The sequence below is a fragment of the Ambystoma mexicanum genome, chromosome 1q, assembly GCF_040938575.1.
Source record: "Ambystoma mexicanum isolate Mex_15411 chromosome 1q, UKY_AmexF1_1, whole genome shotgun sequence".
In the NCBI taxonomy this organism is placed as follows: Eukaryota; Metazoa; Chordata; class Amphibia; order Caudata; family Ambystomatidae; genus Ambystoma; species Ambystoma mexicanum.
The window spans coordinates 1,449,086,994-1,449,103,756 of record NC_090922.1 but is presented as its reverse complement, the minus strand read 5'-3'; positions in this window follow the sequence as shown (position 1 = coordinate 1,449,103,756).

Below are 16,763 nucleotides of genomic sequence, written 5' to 3'. Positions count from 1 at the left end.
AGCTAAAGTAGGAAAGCAATCCTGACTGTCCACTCCTACATGAGAGGAAATGCATCTATTGTACTAGGAACAGGGCAAAAAAGTTTGGTCATTAGCTTAATTGCAACCCAGAGCAATATTAGGCAATGCAGTCTGAGATCCGGTAGGTATTGCCACCCCACTTCCCGATCGATCAGTAATAGGGGACAGTATTGATATTCACTGAATCGAATGAAATAACACGTTCCCACCCTCTGCAAAGGCGCTGAACTAGTACAGACCCCAAATCCTCTTCTGGCCTAGACAACCAAGGCCATTTCTGCTCCCTATATGTTAGCAATCACATGTCCCCCCACTGTGCAACCAAACCTGTTTCCGGTTGGCTTCTGGTTCAGCTACTTGGTTTGGCTATATGGGCCTGCATGTACTCACACCCTTGATGAACTGAGTTTAAAAAGGTGCAAAGAAGAAGTTACACACAGGTAGAAATGAACAGTACTGTATCTGCTGTCACTTACATGTTCATGCCTCTCACATCCACGACATAAACTGAGCAGAAAGCCTGTCTATGTTTTCATCACTATGTAGTTTTACCTGAAAAACAGTAGAAAGATAAAAAAAAATGACAACGAGCTGGATGTAACGGTTGCTAATCTGTGGCTAGTCGACTCGGCCAATGACAGTTCATTTACTACAGTTTAATTTGGGCAATATAATTTCACTGCTGTAAATTCATGTGATGTCGTGTGAGGACATCTATTGACCGTTATTAGAATTGCTGCCTTTCACATATACTAAAATGTAGACTTGAGAAAAAGGATGCAGTTCCACAGCAAACATACAGATGTCCCCACAAAGACTCACATGGTGATCAACGAAGCACTTCAGATCATGCCTGAACACCTGGAGTTTTTCAATTTTTAAAAAAGTAATTGTCATATCTTAGGAACCTATTTAAGTAATTATAGTAACTTAATAGCAATTTTGGAGATGATGGCACAACCATTTCAAAACGTGTTGTCAAATCACAATAATAAACAGCAATCTCTCCTGACAAATTATCAATAAAAAGCCCCAAACCAGCAGATACTAGCCAATCCTGTTCCCGAAGATAAAAGCCTTCCTTCCACCCAAGTCCTTCAGAATCACGGTCCATGCACTGGCCCCACTTGGGGGAGTATCCATGTGTAGAACCAAATATGGGGGTCTAACACCCGAATCTTCCCTTAGTTGTCATATTATCACATTGTGATTCTGGTGAATTTGTTTTGTAATCACTCTGCATGCTGTAGTCAATCACTTTTTTGTTCCTTTTGCCTTTTTTATCTAAAATATCGGTTGCTTTCTTATTGAAACGTAAGACTATTTTATTCGATTTCTATGGAATGCAGCTCTTCTTTAAAAATATTTTTTTTTAATAGGGTTCAAAAGAGAGAAGAGTTTTTTGGCCAGTGAGAAAAATTTGGAGCCAAAGAACAGAGATGATGTGTTTTACTAATTACACAATTCAAAAGAGTGTCTGGACCGAGTTGGCTCGTGATAAATCCTAATTTCTGGGAAAAGGAATTGTGGAAAATTCTTTCACTCCGTTCCCAGAGTGGATACATTTGTGGTCCTTTCTCTTGTTTTTTTGGAGAGGATCAGTCTGGAGGCTGGTTTGCAATCCTTATTTTTTCGCTTTTGTATGCGAGAGTTCAGAGCATTAGCCTACCGGTTTCAGTGGTGAAAGGTTATCACCCCACTTTCATCAGGGCTGTTGTAGACCAGCACTGGTTAGTGTGCGACCTTATTTCTTCATTTTTCAGAGTATCTTGACTGTTAATAGGTTGCCCCACCCTTATAGGTGGATTCTCCCCGTGTAGCGGTCCTAAATGATCACAAGCATTGGCATTTTCTTCCAATTGTAGTATTTTCAACAATGCATTCCTGGGAACCTATTGTGTTCTCGAGGCAGGGGAGACTTTCCTGTCTGCGTGCTGCGCGGCCACTTAGGGGACCCAACACTTTGCAACACCGCTCATAATGGGAAAGAAGAAAGTCAACCACCTCTTACTCATTCTAGAGGAGCTGCGCTTGTTTCCCATCTCATCCAGAATCCTCTTTAATACTGCCTGCATCAAGTATAAGGCAACCACAACTTGTACACCTAAATACCCATCCGCAAAACAATTTAACGCAGGTGGGCCATGCTAATTTAGGAGCCAGGCCATCAGTAGGCTCGAGATGAAATTGGCACACAAGATAAAAGTAGGAAACAAGACTTATTTTGCTACACCCCTGTCTGCGGGTAATTGGGACCACACCAACACCCTTGCAGTTCAGGATGGAACTTAGACCTTATTCCTCAGTCAATACCCAGGCACCACCTAGGCTATTTGTGTTCTAGCATCAGGTCCTACACCCAAGGCCGTACCATCTGTGCCATATATTGTAACACCCTCCACCCCAACTCCCCTTATAAATTAACCCCAAAAAACCTTACAACACTCATTTGCTTTCTAGCTAGATTTCCGCTACACAAAACTCAAATGGAAAATATAAAATGCAAACATATTAATATAGATATGCCCTAAATGCCTTGCAATGTTGTATTAAAGCGAAAACCACATCACTGTACCAAGCAGCATGGGAACTAATCTAGCACCTAAAGGCAGCATTGAACATATCTCTGCCTAACATAAACAATAAACACTGTCCTACAAAATTACTGATTTTGAAACAGAGCCTACCACGGGAATCCCAAACGGGCTACGTCAATAACCGCACCCCATAATTAATTCAATGGAGAGGGCCATGAGGTCTGACCAATTTTCCTCCAAACAGTCCAGAGTACTTCCAAAGTGGGGTGTGAGCAGACCTTACTGGGTATCATCTTCACTGGGGACCACAGCATATATCAAACCTTTCTGGGATGGGTTACCCAGTCCCCTAAATAGGATTGATACATACCTAGGTCATCCCTCATGTGTTCTGGAAGGTTTATAAAGTAGGGAGCCGTGTAGTAATTGAAAAAGTCGGGAAACCTAAAACCCCTATGGCCCTTGGGGAGGGTTCAACATCACCCTTTTAATACTGGGCTATTTTCACCAGCCAGATACTTGTGTACATTGACAAAAATCAACTTCTCTAAAAAAAAAGCTCTCAGGCAGGGGGTAGGAATCATTGTGAATAGAAAAAGCAAGCAGGGAAGAACATTCATCTTAACTGAGGTCATTCTACCAAACCATGACAATGTGAGTGCTGACCACTCCCTAAGGTCCTTCCTGAAGCTCCCAATGAGAGGGCTAAAATGTAAAGCCTGTCACCTAGTTAGATCATTAGGAACTCTAACACTAAGATACGTAATTGCCTCTTTCTCCATGTTCATCCCATGGACCTCCCTGATTTCTGCTAGGCTTGACCCTGCAAGCTAAATTGGCAGAACACTGGACTTAGCCACATTTATCCTCAGACCCTCAAATTTGCTGAACATTCTCATAATTCCCAACATTTCTCAGAACGACTCTCCAGTGTCGTCTATGTATCCCACGATGTCATCCACAAATAGTGAGAATTTAAATGTAGCCTTGCCACACTTGATCCCTCTAATATTGGGATTCATTTGAATAGCTACTGCGAGGGGTTCAATGGCTAGTGCGTATAGTAACAGCGACAACTGGCCCAACATCTCATGCCATAGTATAGCCTGAAGGGGTCTGTTAAGTACCATTAACCTGGATCCCGGATGGTGGAAATCTCTACATTACGGTAACCAATGGTTGAAATATCCGACCCAAGCCAACTCTCTCAAGGACTGCACCCAGAAACTGCCATTCCACATGGTCGAATGCTTTCTCTGAGTCCACTGAGATTAAGCATACGTCGACCCCCTGTTCTTGCGCCAAGTGGATTAAGTCCTGAGTATTCCTCATGTTATCAGAACCCTACCTTCCTCTTATAAAACCAACCTGATACCTTTCAATAAGGGAGAAAGTACTCTGCCTAACCTGGTCACCAGGATTTCAGCAAAAACGTTTATATCAGTATGTTGGTGTGAGATAGGTCTATATGATAAGGATAGAGAGTCATAATTTTCCTCCTTAGGGATAACCACTATAATAGCTCCCAGCATAGACTTTGAAAGGGATCCTTCCTCTAGGATTTCATTAAACATCCTAGGCAAGATCAGTACAAGGGTTTAACAGTACATTTTAAAGACTGAACAGTGAAACCGTCATCACCAGGGCTTATACCCCCTTTCATATTTTTTATTGTTGTCACCACTTCTTCCTCCATGATAGGGGAATCCAAACGTTCTGATGTCTCTGGAGAGTCTGGGCAAATCCAACCTTTCCAGAAAATTACTTATATGACTCCCATCCCCTACATAGTTAGCGGTATAAATGTCCTCAAAATATCTTCCAAATTCTATCTGAATATCATGATTATCATACACTAACTGGGCATTTGAGGTGTGGACTGAGCTAATCGGTTTCGATTTCCTGCACTCTCTCAATATCCTGGCTAAAATCCTATCAGCTGATTTCCCAATCTCATAATATTTCTATTTAAGGAATTGCAACTTTCTTTCAGTTTCATGTATCAGACGAGACTTAAACTCTGCTTTATTTATCTTGAGCTCCTTTGAAGAGGCATGATTGGTCTAGTTTGAACCAGGTGTTCCCGGCTGGAGTGATTCAATCTTGCTCCTCAAATATGCTTCCTTCCTTTGGTGCTCCAGTTTCTTTTGTGATCCTATCCTAATTCATTCTCCTCTAATAATGTCTTTAAAACCTTCCCAGAGAATAGGGGTTGAAACCTCCCCATCATCATGGAACTGGAAACATTCCTTAATACTTTATTAGAACCCCTGGCCTGCCTCTCTGTCCTTGAAAAGGAAATCATTACAAACCGACCTGCCTCTGTTTTCTCCCGTCCCACTCTCCCATCTTCACCACCACAAGATCATGATCCGACCACTGGAAGGTTGAGAGACATGCTTCCTTTATGTTTCCTCTTACCGACGTGTTGCCCAAAATAAGATCTATCCTAAAATAGGAATTACGCACCACAGAATAATTGCGGGGTGGGCGGTCTCCCTCCCCAACAGGTAACTATGCATACTTCAATCCCCAAACCCCGGTTCATATCCGCAAAACGTTGTGACTAGAACCATGTTAAAATCTCCCTCTATAAACCGAACCATTTCTGCAAATAATGTATTCCTATGAGCCACTTCTTCCCAAAAGGGTATGTGAGCACTATTAGAATAACAGAACAAACCCACCGCAACTCCTTAAAAGTGACAGAAAGGGGGAGGACGCAATGGCGGCCAAGGAGAAGCACATACACCACAGCGCTAGATCGTCACATTTAGTACTAATGACCATTTTATAGTACTTACCCCACTATAAACACTTATATGATTACAGATTTCTATCTCAAACTCTCAAAAGATTCTGTCTGTGCTATAAATAATACCTTTGATACATGGTGGAAGAATTACCTTCCAAGGGAAAGGCTCAGGAGCATTCCCCTTAATCACCTATTCGTAACATTCACATCTTTCTTCTACTAGTCTATGGTAGACTCCCACTGCAACAATTTCTCAAATTACGCCCTTCAACATTTCTGTTGACTTTGAGTATGGGCTGCAGTGACTTGGCATAGGGAGGCAAAACAATGCTTGCTTGTTTTTTCTATAGGCAAGCCAATCACCAGGTATAATTTCACCATTAGTCAATTTTGACTGAGTAGGCACGCAGGAAATGAGCGCCCAATGATAACTCAGTAGCAAAACTGCTGTAAAAACTGCTGGAAAGAAGAAGCGCTTACCGTACTTCACTGAACCAGCATAGCGAACCGGCAACAACCACAGCAGACTCGCTGCGCTTCCTGGAGGAGGCGGGGCTCCCTGGCTACACACAACACGTGACTCCATCACGTGATCTCGGGCGCCTTCAAAGCCCGGGGGCTACCACCCTTGTGGCGTTAAGCCCGAGAGGAGTAAAGCCCAGGGACTGTTGAGCGACTGTTTGGCGCACTGTGGCAGCACCAGAAAGGCAAAGAACACGTGTCGTCCCCATTCTATCGTATAAACCCCGCAGTCACCCTCTCACCACACTCATCACACATATGCCTCCTCCATCACCCACGGAGGGCGACATTAGCCGCCGGCTGCGCAGCAGCAGCAAAACAGACCAAGAAAACCTGCAAGATCGCCCAGTACTAAAACAACTGACAGGCAATGGAAGGGCGAGGCATGTCCGTCAACAACACCTACTACTCCTAAAAAACGTGATTTTGACCCCGGTCATGGAAACTTGAAGTCCACCACACAAGCAGGAGGGCGGGAAAATCTCGCCACTACAACTGGAAATTCGCACAGTCACCCCAGCCAAACAGTAAGAACGGAGCGACACCAGCCGCCCAGTCTGACTACCGTCTCGACAAGCGACTCCTTGCCGGTGACCATCGGAAGGTGGGCACGGCAGGGTACTGCAGAGCATGACTTGTCAAACACGATCCAACTGCAATCCACTCAACCCACCAACGGAAAAAGTGACCTGGAGGCCTCACATACCTCGCCATGTCAGCTTCAATCAGCACCCCAGAAACTCGGGGAAAACTCAGATCGGGCAACCATGCCGGTCAGCAGCGCGACGCGCGCTGAGGCGGCCGCAGCGCAAGAATACTCATGCGACACAGCCATCAAGGTTCAGGCTCAGGTCCATCAGAGTCGAGCCTATCAGACGAACCCTGAAAAGAGATTTCACTTCAGGAAGGCCCAGCTAACTACGAGGCAAAGTACCCAAACTTCCTCATGGGACACGGAATCCGAAGACGATGTATTCACGAATAAAGGACTGGAGGGGTATTCACCATCAGAAACGACCAGCACCACGGTCCCTGAGCAGGCCCGAAATCAATCAGTAGTAACTCAGTCCGTGGGGTCCACAGGGTCCCCAGAAGGGAACGAATCCCCAGTCCAGGACCTAGACCGACAACTGAGACCCAAACCATCAAAATCAGCAGAAGGCACGCCTTTGGTGCTGGCTGAAACACAGCTGAGCGACAACGATCAACACGGCATAGTCTCAACAAACTCACCCCAGAGAGAAAAGACTGCACGCAAAAATGAAAACCCTAATCTGAATGTAATAAGGGAGAAAAAAACAATATCAAAGACCCTGAAAAAAAAGTCACCTCTAAACCATTAGGAGGGTACAAAGGTAACCCGACCCTGACAAACCTAAGCAGCCTAAAGGACTACTTTTTAAAGCAACATAAACGAAAGATTAGCCAAGAGTCTGAGCTATCAGATGCCGAAATCCTAGAGGCTATCCAAGACAAATCTCCACTGAGTAAAGCCAGAAAAACTGACACAAATCTCCAAGGACGGATTCAGACGGCACACGCTCTCACCGACCATGAGTCCACGCAATCGGGAGACTTGAATCAAAGGAGACCAGTGCCGCCTGAACTGTCTCAGCAAGAAGAAAGAGAAGAAGACCCAAACAAAAAGAAGTCAGACGAAACAAACAAGCTCCCCGAAGTCTCCGTTAGTCTACCAAAGCTGCCACACGCAAACTTGCAAACTCCTGTGCCCGTCTTAGAGGGACCAAAGCAAACCCACAATTCCTGCCCCAGCCAACAACGAGAAAATCATGTGGGGAACAAGCCGCATACTTTGGGAAACCTGACCCAATCGTCGGAAAATCCATCTCAGCCTCCCCAAACGAACGTATCAACTGCAGAAAGAAGACTCTCAGAAAGATTCGCCCCACTCAACGCCGCCAAAGACTCAAATACCCCGCAGACAAGCAGACGCCCTGGGAACACATCAAACATGTCAGAAAACAACTCCCCCTCGACAAAGAAAAAAGATCTTCTGTCAGTGATGTCTGCATTTTCAATAGTGCTAAACCCTTTCACAAAGCTGTACGAATCAATACACAAGGCCTTGAAAGATAATACAGCAATGATTAGTGAACTAAAGGACAAGCTAATTAACGTGGAAGGCTATCTCACAGCAATGGAAAGAACGTCAAACTCCACACATTCAAAGTGGGAGGAAAAAATAGACATTGTGATGTCAGAATTACTAAAGAAAGAGGGCACTAAGCATAAAAATGTGGAATTACCAACCAAAACCATACAGTCCACACAGACCGAGAAGAATAAAGAAGTTGCCACAATCTTCACAAAAATTCCTCCAAAACATAAAACCGACGAGATTACACTAGCACTACTGTCCCCCCCAAAATCCACAGCCAGGGGCAAAGTCAAAGAAAAGACCAAAAACGGCAGCAAAACCTCTGTGTGGCTGCGCCCAAAGGAATCCCCTCAAAAAACCCTTCAAAATCGAAATTGTATTGGGGAAATAGAGACGGGAGTTAACCAAGGGGAAGTGACAACGAACTCCTCACTCTCAAACTTGAAGCAGTCGAACGCAACATACACAACCAGAATAAGTGTAGACTCAACTTCATCCTCAGACTTGTCAAACATATCGCTGTACCCTGACGAAAGGGAACTAGATTCCCCACCGCCGTCAAACTGCGACGACGCTTCAAAACAAATGCAAACAAACCCCTCAACTAAAGATGAACCTATCCGAGAATATAAGAAAAATAATCACCCCGAGGTATCAAGGAAGCCGCCCAGACAACGATCTCGCTCAAACTCTCCATCTACTGCCTTAGAAGCCCTGAAAAACTTAAAGGAGACTCATGAATATGTTGGACATGAGCCTCACAGAGACCGAGATCAGAACCACTATAAACCGAACTATCCTGCTCGAGTTCAGTCATCGAAGGATCAAAGAGAAAAAAAGGACACTGCCTCAGACAAAGACAAGACCTCTGAAGGGGGTAAAATCTTCAAGCTAGAACAAATATCATCTAAAGATTCTTACGTGGTCCTAAACCGCAGAACAGTCTTAAAAAGACTGGGGAAAATAGGAACACTCTGCCACCTAAGAACGGAAGACTTCACACTGGTCAAACCCTATCACCGGGAACATAAAGCAAAAGCTTACCTCCATTTAAGAAGAAAAACATCATTGGAGTTAACTCCCGACGTGCACAAGGACCTCCAAAAAATGGGCCTAAAAATCCATTGCCTTCAGAAACAATCGAAGGAAAACATCAAGGCGACAAAAGAAAAAACTGAAGATCCAAATCGAGACAGGGAGCGACATAGAGAAAACTACGCACAGAGGCTTCCGAGAAAACAAAATGCGGCACACTGCGTCGAAAGGTGGTGGCGGAGAAACCAAACTACCCTACCAACTACGACCCGAATTAACAACTACGACGCTTCAAAAACACAAAGTCACCACGAGAAAAGACAAACAAGACAATCTAGAACGGAACTCACAAAGGAGAGTAGACCACTAAGAGAAACAAACGTATCACCAGCACGCAACCCATGGAAATGGATTTCGGAAACCTTTGCGCAAACTCACAAGAAATAGCAACAAAATCAAGGACCACATTCGACGGAGAAACAATGCATCGGTCCTTTAAACCCTCTAAAAAAATGCTCCCTAAACATGGCTTCGTGGAATACGAGAGGACACCAACATCTCACAACGCCTAGTGACACAAATTTAGGTATGTTCGAACTGATCTGCCTTCAAGAAACATGGTTGGTTCACAAACCAGCCATGGACGGATACGTAACAGAGGCCTCGCCCGCCTGCAAATCCATCCTAGGACACCCCTCCGGAGGCATACTTACAGCTATCCGGATTGGCTCAGGGATTATTCCAAAAGGGAAAATAGCAGAGGTTTATGGAATGCTGACGACGTTGGCTACATGGTGCCATCAAGACTTAACCAGAGATGCTTGGACAAACTCGGAGTTAGGCATAATAAACCTCTACTGGAACCCGGCGAAAACCAGCACTATAGAATTCTGCACCATGGTCGCCAACCAAATTGACGACCTAACGGTGGAGCGGAAAGTACACAACATCATAATCTGCGGTGATCTGAACTGTAAATGTGAGGGGAGAGTGAAAAACAAACAAAGCCCGAACTCAACGATGGACGAAAGAGGTCGAGCCTGGTCCCTCCTAATGAAATCAAGGAACTTCCACAATGTATCATCACTCCAAGATCGAGAATCACAAATCCCTACGTGGGAAAGACTGAACTCGACCGCCACGCTGGATTACATATTCATCACGGAAGGGCTGATAGCCTATTTCACCGACTTCACGGTGGTAAAAACGCAGGAAAGTGACCACAACCTTCTAAAAATGTCATGGAACGGAACAGCTCCATCAAGACCCTTGTACCCTGCAGTGTTGGAAGCTAACCCACAACAAAACAGGCTTCGCTTAACCCCCGACAATGTAAAAAAATGTTTTCTAACATTGCGAGGAAAACCGTCCAAATAACAAAGAGCAAAAGCGACAGACGACCAGAATACGTGTCGCTTTTGGCCCCACACAAAACGAAATTTGCGGGAACAAAAACAGGGAAACCGATGCATATGCATTCTTTCGACACAGAAGTGGCAACAAAAAGAAAAAATCTTAACAAACTGAAAAAAACGGCCATAAGAGCTGACTCGCCGGAAACATGGTTTAATTATCAGGCAGAACAAAAGTCTTACAAATCATGGCTAAAACAGCACCGGTTGCTCATGTACCAAAACAACGCTGAATAAATGCTCCACACTTGTGCCACAAGGAACACTTGAGACTTTTGGTCACTACTGAAATCAATTAACGGGCAGAAGGCAAACGTGCTGGCAAACTGTGTCCCAGAGTCAAAGTGGATTCAGCACTTCACGGAGTTATACCGCTGCCCTACCTCCCCGTCATTACATCTTCCCGTCCTCTCAGATTCCCCATGGATCACTCTCTCATCGGTCCAGGACATCACAGAAGCGATCAACAAACTCAAATCTTCAAGGGCTCCAGGGCCAGATGGCTTGACTAACACTGACCTTAAGGCAAACCTACTACTATGGGCGCAAGCAGTTGGTGAAATATTCACTCAAATTCAGAAAACAAAAGAAATTCCCAAAACCTGGACAGAGGCTGTACTGGTGCCCATCTATAAGAAAGGAAACAGAGACAGCCCCGCCAATTACAGACCTATTGTCTTACTGGATGTCATAGGGAAGATTTTCACAGCACTACTCCTCCGCCACTTCAAAGTCTGGGCCAGTGCCTCCCCGGCAGCCGATATGTTTCAAACAGGATTCCAGAAGGGAGCAGGAACGTCAATCAACCTACTGTTTCTGAACATACTTAAAGCAAACACAAAGAGGGGCACGGGAAAGGTCCACATGGCAATGGTGGACGTGTCCCAGGCCTTTGATCTGGTAGATCGAGAAAGACTGTGGACCAAGTTAGCCACCTGGAAATGTCCTGACCCGATTCTCGCACCAGTAATGGCACCCCATGAAACCACCTCACTCAGAGTCCGCCTAAACCAACAAGGCACACTCTCAGAGCAAATCTTTACGAAACGGGGAGTAAAACAGGGCTGCCCGTTAGCCCCAGCTCTGTTCATCTCGTTTATTGGAGACTTCCAAGACTCAAGCGAAATCAGTAAGATCCTTCCCACCGCGAGTGGGTATCTCTAAAGTCTCAAGACTGTGGTACGCCGACGACTTAATTCTGATTGACCAGACGGCAGTGGGCCTTCAGAGACAGCTAACAAACTTGGCCAAATACATGGAAGAAAATAATCTGCAAATAAATAAAAACAAAACTAAAACCCTGTCCTTTTCAAAAGGCAAAAAAAAGACAAAGAAGCGTCCGGTATGGTTTCTCTACGAAGAGAAAATCGAAGTAGTAGACGAGTTTAAGTACCTGGGCATCCAACTAGACAACACTTTGAACGACACTTCACTCCAAGCCTCGTTATGGTCAAAAATCAAGAACCTGACAGCCCAATCTCGAGCTGTCGACAGAAAATTCAGCAAGTTTTCTTGGACCCCGGTACTGCAATTCTACAAAACAAAGGTAGTACCGGCCATAACATACGGCATGGCAGCCAACTTAACTCTACCTGCTGAATTTTGGCTGAGAATGGAAGGATTTCTATGGAAATCGGTTTTGGGGCTTCCTACCTCAGCCCCCATGCCAGCCATTCGGCGCGACCTTGGCCTTCCTTCACTAGCCTCAGTTGTTATGCAAAGTGCAATTCTACTTTACAGGAAAATACGGACCCCTGACTCTCTGCCGATTGTTTGGATATTAGAAAACGAACTGGAAAACGGGAAGTGCACACCATTCACCAACTGGGCGAAGAAAATTGGGAAAAAATTAGAAGAAGTCCACTGCACGGACGACCTCCTCATCTCTAATCCTGGGCGTGTGAAGCAAAAACTTTTAGAGCAAGACTGGATACGTACTAACGAGAAAATCCTAACATACACATTCCTAAAAGACTTGCCACCTACTTACAATCGCCCAAAGGTTCCGCTGAAATATTGCGAAAAATTTCCCGAAAAAAGGCTGAGAAAAACTCTTCTACGGGCCCGCCTGAATCTTCTGCATACGAGAGAAATTTTGGCTAAAAGAGCGCTGGCAAATTCTCCTCACTGCCGGGTCTGTGGTCTAGTTGACCAAATAGAATCTGTCCGTCATCTACTCACCTCATGTCCTGCATTGGCGCACGAAAGAAGGGCTTACTTGACACCACTCATCACGTGCCCGCTCACACTCGACGAAGAGACAATATGGTTTCGGTTAATTGCAGGCGATTCCACTAGATCAGGGGTGCACAACTGATTTTGACAGAGGGCCGAAAGTACCTTACATGAGGGCTATAGTAGGCCGAAAAGTAAATGTGGGCGGGGCTGTAGGCGGGGTGTGGCAGGAGGCTTTTTAAACCCCCAATTTCTACTAAACACATGGAAAAATAATGTTTTTGAGGGGTAACGATTTTTATTTGCATTTCAAACTTACATTTTGTACTACACATTTTCCATTGTTATAATTTATTTCTATTTAGTTATTGTATCTCGCATGTTTAGTTAACTTATATATATTTTATTGACCCTAGATTGGACATGCCGTCATTTTGGACTGCTACAGTTTGCTATTTGGGTTGCCCAAGAGGAGTATGGCCTTCATTGAGTCAGGTTTCCTTAAAAAGCCAAAGATGAACATCTCCCAACTGTGCCTGTTTTAGCTTTATTAGTGGGTTCACTCTTGGAGTGCAACACTATACCCCATGTCCCTCACCCCCAACCAAACACTATGCCCCTTGGCCCCGTCACCCCCAACCAAACATTATGACCCATGGCTCCCCCACCCCCAACCAAACACTATGCTCCATGGCCCCCTCACCCCAACCAAACACTATGCCCCATGGCACCCTCACCCCCAACCAAACATTATGCCCCATGTCCCTCACCCCCAACCAAACATTATGCCCCATGGCTCCCTCACCCCCAACCAAACATTATGCCCCATGGCACCCTCACCCCCAACCAAACACTATGCCCCATGTCCCTCACCCCCAACAAACACTATGCCCCATGGCCCCCTCACCCCCAACCAAACACTATGCTCCATGGCCCTCTCACCCCCAACCAAACACTATGCTCCATGGCCCCCTCACCCAAACACTATGTCCCATGGTCCCCTCACCCCCAACCAAACACTATGCACCATGGCCCCCTCACCCCCAACCAAACACTATGCTCCATGGCCCCCTCACCCCCAACCAAACATTATGCCCCATGGCCCCCTCACCCCCAACCAAACATTATGCCCCATGGCACCCTCACCCCCAACCAAACACTATGCCCCATGTCCCTCACCCCCAACCAAACACTATGCCCCATGGCCCCCTCCACCCCCAACTCAGCACACACACACAAGCACCCAACCAGACCCAAACCCCCACCCCCCAACTCAGCACACTCTCAAACATGCACCCATACAGACCCGAACCCCCACACCCCCCAACTCCAAACCCCCACCCCCCAAATCAGCACACACACACGCACCCAACCAGACCCGAACCCCCACCCCCCAACTCAGCACACTCTCAAACATGCACCCATACAGACCTGAACCCCCCACCCCCCAACTCCAAACCCCCACCCCCCAAATCAGCACACACACAAACATGCACCCATACAGACCCGAACCCCCACCCCCCAACTCAGCACACTCTCAAACATGCACCCATACAGACCCGAACCCCCCACCCCCCCAACTCCAAACCCCCACCCCCCAAATCAGCACACACACAAACATGCACCCATACAGACCCGAACCCCCCACCCCCCAACTCCAAACCCCCACCCCCCAAATCAGCACACACACACAAGCACCCAACCAGACCCAAACCCCCACCCCCCAACTCAGCACACTCTCAAACATGCACCCATACAGACCCGAACCCCCACCCCCCAACTCAGCACACTCTCAAACATGCACCCATACAGACCCGAACCCCCACCCCCCAACTCAGCACACTCTCAAACATGCACCCATACAGACCCGAACCCCCCACCCCCCCAACTCCAAACCCCCACCCCCCAAATCAGCACACACACAAACATGCACCCATACAGACCCGAACCCCCACACCCCAACTCAGCACACTCTCAAACATGCACCCATACAGACCCGAACCCCCACCCCCCAACTCAGCACACTCTCAAACATGCAAACATACAGACCCAAACCCCCACCCCCCACACACATCCAACACCCCCCCACCCCCGCATCTCAACATACAAACAAAATACATTCAAATCCAAACATCCGACACACATCCAACACCCCCCCACCCCCGCATCTCAACATACACATAAAATACATTCAGATCCAAACATCCGACACACACCCAACACCCCCCCACCCCAACATACACATTAAAAAACATTAAAATCCAAACATCCGACACACATCCAACACCCCCCCACCCCCGCATCTCAACATACACACAAAATACATTTAAATCCAAACATCCGACACACATCCAACACCCCCCCACCCCCACATCTCAACATACACACAAAATACATTCAGATCCAAACATCCGACACACATCCAACACCCCCCCACCCCCACATCTCAACATACACACAAAATACATTCAGATCCAAACATCCGACACACATCCAACACCCCCCCACCCCCGCATCTCAACATACACACAAAATACATTCAGATCCAAACATCCGACACACATCCGACACACATCCGACACCCCCTCGCAACATACACACACAAACAAAGCAAAACAGACCCGACACACAAACACAAACAGACCACTTACCGGAGACGTGCTGGAAGGCAGGCAGGTAAGCGGCAGGTAAGCAGGAACGCTGGAATCGTACTACGGCTGGCGTGGTCCAAGGCTGAAATGCCTTCCGGCATCAAGCCTTATGGGCCACGCCAGGCGTAGTGCTGGCCGTCCATTGGTGCAGCACACACGCATTACGTGGCTCGTAGGAGCGACGTGATGCGTGTGTTTGCTGAGCCAATGAGGGCCAGTGTTTTGTCCGGCCTGGAAGACAACAAAGACTTTCCTAATGGAGGGCGGCCGCGAGCCGCCATCCATTAGGAAAGTCTTTGTGCCTCGCGGGCCGGACAAAAGAGCATGGCGGGCTGCAACTGGCCCGCGCGCCGTATGTTGTGCACCCATGCACTAGATGGTCCAGAGCGGAAGCTAAATTTCTCTAAGTAGCTCTGGCAAAAGCTAGTGACATTACTTCATCGCCTGCAACAGCAGCAAGAGACCTTCAAGGAAATTCGAGAGTGGTGTGGTGAGTTCTGGGTCAAATTTCTTAGAAGTAGCACAAACATAGTTCACCACAGCACAGATTTGTAAAAAACCTTAAACAGGTTAATAAACAAAAAAAAAACAAAAAAAAAAAAGATATCAGGAAACTGGCAGGAATATTCCTACCGAATTGCCTTCATAGAGGTTTGTGGTGAAAATGTGTTTTTTACCCGAAAATAAAAAGACTAATTTAGAAAGACCACTCTGAGACCGATGAGAGCAGTCTTTCTAAATAAAACTGCCATGCCCATGCCGTAGATGAGAGCACGCTGGGGCTGCAGATGCGGCCGGCTAGGAGAAGATGGGAGTCACAAGCGTGAGAGGTATTTATCCTGTGTGTATGTTGAAGAGGAATGGTTGCAGTGTGAAGGGGAGTGGCGAGGGCAAGGGAGAAGAAACTTAAGAACAGAGCAGCTGCCACGTGAAGGTCGAGATAAGGAGGCCCAGGCAGGTGGCAAGCCGAATAAAGAATTAAATAGACAAATAGAAGGAAAACCGAGCAGATTCACGGTGTGCTAGCACGTGACCAGCCGAGTGAGTAGAGGTACAGTTTCACACCTACGCCTGGCTGTCTCCCAAACAGAAGATGACATAACTTTTCCTGACAAGAAACTACAGTTTCGAGGCAGAACCGCAGCCAACTAATTGACACATAGCACTAAAGTATTGATTGATGGAAGGGAGGCTGGGTGAATCTTGGGGCATCCTGCACCTGGTTGACCATTCTGAGTGCTGCTAATTAAAGTGGAGATTTATGCATAGGGTTGAAGTCAACCCAATCATAGTGGACCAAATAATCTAGGGTCCTATAGATAACGAGGACACAGGAAATGTAACACAGAAAACATTGTAAATAATAACAATTAAAGTACATGAATAACAGTGATAATTTAGATATTTGAATAACAGATCACTACATATCTCCCTCCCCAAAACCTTACATAACTATAAGATAAAATGAAAAACATTCCAGGTAATTTTCATTCTACAAAATCCTTTGTGAGTAAGTCTCTTAGAATTACATTTATC